The sequence below is a fragment of the Humulus lupulus genome, chromosome 3, assembly GCF_963169125.1.
Source record: "Humulus lupulus chromosome 3, drHumLupu1.1, whole genome shotgun sequence".
In the NCBI taxonomy this organism is placed as follows: Eukaryota; Viridiplantae; Streptophyta; class Magnoliopsida; order Rosales; family Cannabaceae; genus Humulus; species Humulus lupulus.
Window position 1 is genome coordinate 202,952,063 of NC_084795.1, and position 5,589 is coordinate 202,957,651.

The 5,589-nt window shown below is 31.3% G+C and overlaps 2 long non-coding RNA genes across 2 annotated transcripts; both read left to right on the top strand.

The window, feature by feature from the left end:
* The first annotated feature begins 493 nt into the window (after window positions 1-493).
* LOC133821500 (uncharacterized) lies at window positions 494-5,081 on the top strand. The gene is made up of 3 exons (XR_009887628.1): window positions 494-592; window positions 1,093-1,167; window positions 4,673-5,081. It is a non-coding gene; the product is annotated as an uncharacterized LOC133821500 (long non-coding RNA).
* Window positions 3,302-3,731, top strand: LOC133821499 (uncharacterized). The gene is made up of 2 exons (XR_009887627.1): window positions 3,302-3,470; window positions 3,698-3,731. It is a non-coding gene; the product is annotated as an uncharacterized LOC133821499 (long non-coding RNA).
* Window positions 5,082-5,589: the final 508 nt, after the last annotated feature.

Below are 5,589 nucleotides of genomic sequence, written 5' to 3' on the forward strand. Positions count from 1 at the left end.
AAGTGTATGCCCTTATTGATAGTGCTTTTTCTTACTCGAGTCCTTTCTTGATCATAGAGACTTAGTTCGTGTTTACTCTTCTGCTCTGATGATTAATCTCATGTCAGAATATAGTCATTAATAATATGTTTTGAAGTTCTATTTTTGTGTATCTTAAGTTGCTTTATACGTACCAGAATTTTGAAAGTTGTACAGTTAGTTTTCCATCTGTTTTATTACAAAAAAAATGCATACTAGTCCAATTTGGTAAACTTTTAAAAAGGGAATAATTAGTCTATAATGCATGGGCTATTCCTGTTACAAATCTATCAAAGGGACTAAAGCTCTGAATTTTCTTTTTGATTTAACAAGGATGCCATTTTACCCGATCAAATTAAGTGAAAACTAACTGACAGTTTTAGTAGCCATAGGCCTGTCCTAGATAATTTAATCTTTCTGTAAGATTTTTAGTGCTCTGACGCTTTTTCTTTTTCCATTTGTACCAGGAAAATGGGTATTCTCGAGACATTCTGACTATGGTGCATAGAAGTAGAGCTGACTGTCCACAACCTGAGGTTTAAAGTTGTTGAACCCTTGTGCAATCTTATTTTCGGTAATGTACATCTTATTCAAAACTTCATGTAATTGTCATTGGGCAGGAAATGGTTACTGTGAGTGTAGATGGTTCTGTGCTTGATCGAATTTATAAAATCATGTCATCTTGATGCTAAATTGAAGTTATTAAGCATGTATATCTGTTTTGATTTAATATATATAAATATATAAATTTTTATTAAGTTGTCTCTGATGATACATTAGACTAAATTTTGGGGCTCAGTTGTTGAATTCTTGAAGTATAAAAATCTTCTTGGTAAATTTTCATATCAGTATTGTGATTCATATGGCCTCTTTCTATTACGAGTCTAGTTATTTCTCACTGTAACTAATCATTCGAGGAGAGGTTGGATATACAGAATCAGTTTTGAGTTCTATAATTTGATGGCACTATTATTTATTTGTTTACTTATTTATATTTGTGGCACTCTTTTAGGTCTTGTCTTAAAAAAAATCTGTATTTCTTTCTTTCATTATTGTCTCTAATGGTTTTTGCAGCCACATGTTGACTTTGGATTAAAAGTACTTGGTGCAAATGCTATGTCCATTCCTGGCCTATATGGGTTTGTCCAGGTAGAGTACTCGTTTAAGTTTCGTTGATTGAGGCTTAGTTGAATAAACACATAAAGACATGCATCCATCTTATAGACAAACATAATTTTCTGAGAGTACATATTAATCCTAATATAGTAACTAAATGAATATTGCTTGCAGTTTTTACTTATCTTTTTTTTATTATTCAGAGATGTTTCATTCTGTTCCTTAATACTATTTCTTTTATTATGTTGGCTAGACACCACTCTACTCCATGGCCAAAACCAGCCCCAAGGGCTTGACAATCTCTTTATTGATTCTAAGTTTCAATCTGTTGAACAATGGAGTCTAGCTCCAAGCTTCTCTCATAACAGTAGTACAAGATATCTCTAGGCTCTCTAAAACTCACTCTCAATATTACAATGTATGTAAAAACTGAATTGGATTAAATGATAGAATAGGAGCCTTATATATATACATGTGATGTAAGTGACTGAAATCCCCTCCAAGGCCCGAGCACCAACTGTCATAACTCAATTTACAAAATTCAGTTATGATGTCCAATAATAGCCAAGTTGACCTTGAGCATTTGACCAACACTTAACATATACTACATACAGAAAGTGGGTTTTTTTTATTTATTTTTTCATTTTTTCTTCAAACATATAAGTTTCAATCTGTAAAAAGACAGTGGTATGTCAAATATGATATGTCATATATTGAATTGAGGCAGAAAGGAGCATAGACTTGTTCATATAAGGTTATCAATATTGAGTGTTGTTTTGGTTTGGTCATATAGTATCTAATTCTGGTAGAGGAACTTGAAAAATAGATAGTTTTTGTTTTGCCAAGTATATCAGGAAGAACACCACAAAACAGAAGCTTTAATCAAGATACAAATTTAAAGACCAAAAAAATTGATCAAACAAATAACAGTAAAACAAATAATAACAAAATAACAGGAAACAACACACCAGAATTTACTTGGTTCGAACTAGAGCAAAATTGCTACTAGTCTACATCTGCGTATAGTCTAGCCAAAAGAGCAAAAATTTCTTCATAAATGGCTTATTTAGTCCTATTATAATCGTGCCACTGGTTTCTGTTGTGGGTCTTGGGCTCTTTGCAAGGGGATTCCCACTTGTAATGTCTAGAAAACTCTGTTACTTTAGCTTTTTTTATAAGCTAAAGCTATTACATTTTGCTTTGATTTTCCCTAAAATAGATGTGATTTTTACTTGTGTTTTGGGGGTAACAGAAGTGTTTGTATATTAGTAACAAGGTTGTAGTTGCTGGCATAGTCTAGTGGCCATATATTTTCCCATTGTCCCCACTCAAGGACCTTAAAAACAGAAAGAGGTCTTAGATCACTATTGGGTTCCATGACTAATGAGTTGATTGAGTAATCAAGATAATGATTTAGACAAAAGATTTGTTTTTTTAATCAACTGGGGCTCACTTTTGTGCTGTATGTTAGTATTTCATGTTGAATTGGTCCACCGTTAAGAGTGCAAGTTCTTACTGTATGTCCCCTTTCTAAAATTGTTTGGTTTTAGTTGTTTGAAAATAGTTTAATTCTTTATGTTTCATGATTTCTTTTTGTTTCCTTGATTAATTCTATTTGTAGCTGAGTTAAACTACCCCTTTTATACATTCTTTCAACTTTTTTTTTACCCCTGTTTTACAATTCACACAGTACGATCCTATTTATAGTTTTTGTATATATTTAATTCAATCTTGGAATGGATGCCCTTTTGATGTGCCACAGTCACAGTTTCTTCAATTTTTCTATTTCTTATAGTCCCTTTTTCACTTTTGTTTTTTCCTAAACTCATGGTTGATTCCCTTTTGATGTGCTGCAGATGCAATTTCACCAAGGTGATTGGAATTATCCAAAGTGGGTCAATTTTTCTCAAAAGTAAGCTGGGATTGATCTTTGTGATTTTATTTTCAATTTCTATTGATTGGTCGATGACATATACATAAACTACTGCATTTTTTGTTGATTTTCTGATGATCTTTCGAAGTTCTTCTTTCATGTTGTTTCTTCAATTCCTTCTATTACTGATTCCACAGTATACTCCAATACTTTTTTTTTCAAGTATTGTTCCAATATATGTATATATGAGTTGGCATGTTGTATTGGCTTCTTCTGTAAAAGTATTCTGTTTTATCGGTGATAGATTTTGTGAATATATTAACTGTTCTATTATCACATTTTTCCGGTATGCACTTTCTAGATTAGTAACAGTTGAATTTACTTTCAGGGTTATGGTGTTGTTCTTGTTAACACTGATGAGGCAGGGACACTGTTAGTAACCAATTATCGACTTATTTTTCTGGTATGTGAATCGTGCAGTATTTCTACCTTAGTATCTTTTGTTGAATTTAAGCTAGTATTTGGTCTGCATGTATGACTGCTTTCGTTTGACTGAATTCTTAGACCTCTAGTTTTGAGGAATAGTAATCTTTTGGCTATATCAAGTCAATTTTATTGAATACATTGTGCTTCCATTTGGTGCATGATTTTCTTTTATCTTTATTTATGTTGAGTAATTTTTTTTTCAAGAGTGAAGGAACTAGGAATATCATTTCTCTTGGTACCATACCACTCATGACAATTGAGAAGTCCAGCAAATTGGTAAGTTATAGTGATCATACTTTTTTTTTTCTAATTATTTACTGGTTCTCTGTTTTATTTGCTAACTTAAAGAAGAAAATGATTTGTGCTCATTTATGGAAAAGACTGGTTCTATAGCAGGATTTTACATGACCTTTCTGGATCTTCTTTGCCATGCCACTTAGTCTCAAATTTGGGTTTGTTGAATTGGTTGTAGTGTCTTTTATAGGATTATGTATATTCTTCCCCATGCCATATATGATATCATGGTTTGTTTGGATTGAGTCATGTTTCTTTCTTGTTCATTTTATTTGGTTGTTAGTTGTATTATTGTTTTGCATTAGTGACCCAGATTCACATTTCTTTAAAAAATAGCTTTGAAAATATATGTTATATCAACTCCAAAAATTAATGGGTTATATTAATATATACTTTCTTGTTTATCTATTTATCTTTGACGTATGTGAAGTGTTTTAGTTTTATAGTTTCACAGTTTTTGTTGGTAGTTTTTGTTTTAGAAAGTATATTGGACGAGTTTTGTTGATGTTTTTGTATCAGAAAATTCAGATGTGACATTGTAGAATATAAGCTAAAATGTTACATTTTTCTTAACTTCTCCTATGTTTTTCTTTTATTTTGATGCAGGAAGTGACGTGTTTGATAGTATAAAAATTAGATTTCTTCTCATATTTCTATGTTGAAACAACTACCAACATTTCTTAATTCTTTGTTGTTTGTGCTATAGCTTCTTGTGAAATATTATACTCTATACATATATCATATATATGGGTGACAAAAAGAAAGTACTTTTTCCGTATTAAAAAGAATGTCTCGTTCTGTTTATATATGTTTTTGCTTCTAATGGACCAATTTACATTTTTCTTTGCTTGTGGTTTAATGCTTTTTTTTTTGGGCAATTTGCAGGTATAATGAGATTGATTCTAGATGTGCTCAAACCTTGTCCGAGCTTGAATGCACTTCATGTAGAGTTTGGCCAAACTCCAAACTAAGCACACCATAAAGAGTGGACCTCATTGAAATCCTTGTGAAGGTGATCATACTTTTCCTTTAAATAGTGCAAGTTTAGTTTGAAACGTGAGTTCAGATTTATTTTCATTAGTTTGCATGGTTATGTTTTATAGTTAAAATGTTATATTTTGATCCATAATATGCTTTTATACATTCAGAGCGTTAGGAGCTCTTTTCTCACACTTATTCAATTTTTTTTTTGTAATTCTGTATTTTTAATTTTTTTTGTATGTCAACTCTTGCTAGTAATACCTTCTTTTTCTTTAGCTCTTCTCTAGCTGTAGATTCTAAAGTGATGAATTGCTTTGAGTGCCATTTCTTATGCATTGAAACATTAATATATTGACATGAATAGACAAGCTGATAACGTGATACATTAATAATCTTGTTATGAAAATTAGAGGAATAGAAATATAGAATCTATTGTGAGCGGACCCAAGTGTGAAAGGTAATATATGGGTTACATTTTAAATTTCTATGCTTCTACATACATACAACTTATAAAAATACCATTGACATATTCATGGAATCTTTCAATGATGGATTATTTTTATTCAATTGTACTAATTCGTAATATTTATGTTCAGCTGAAACTATGGACCCTTCTCTGTGTTTGTGATAATTTGTTGAGGTGTTTCTTCTTGTGTTCTTGTTTTAGTTTTTATGTTATGCATAGATAGCTTGATTTGAGACCCATCTGGTTTGCTATTTAGTGTTATTGTGTTGTCCACTACAAGAAAAACCACTTTTCACAACACATGGTTATAAACCCATCTGGTTTGCTATTTAGTGTTATTGTATTGTGTTGTGTT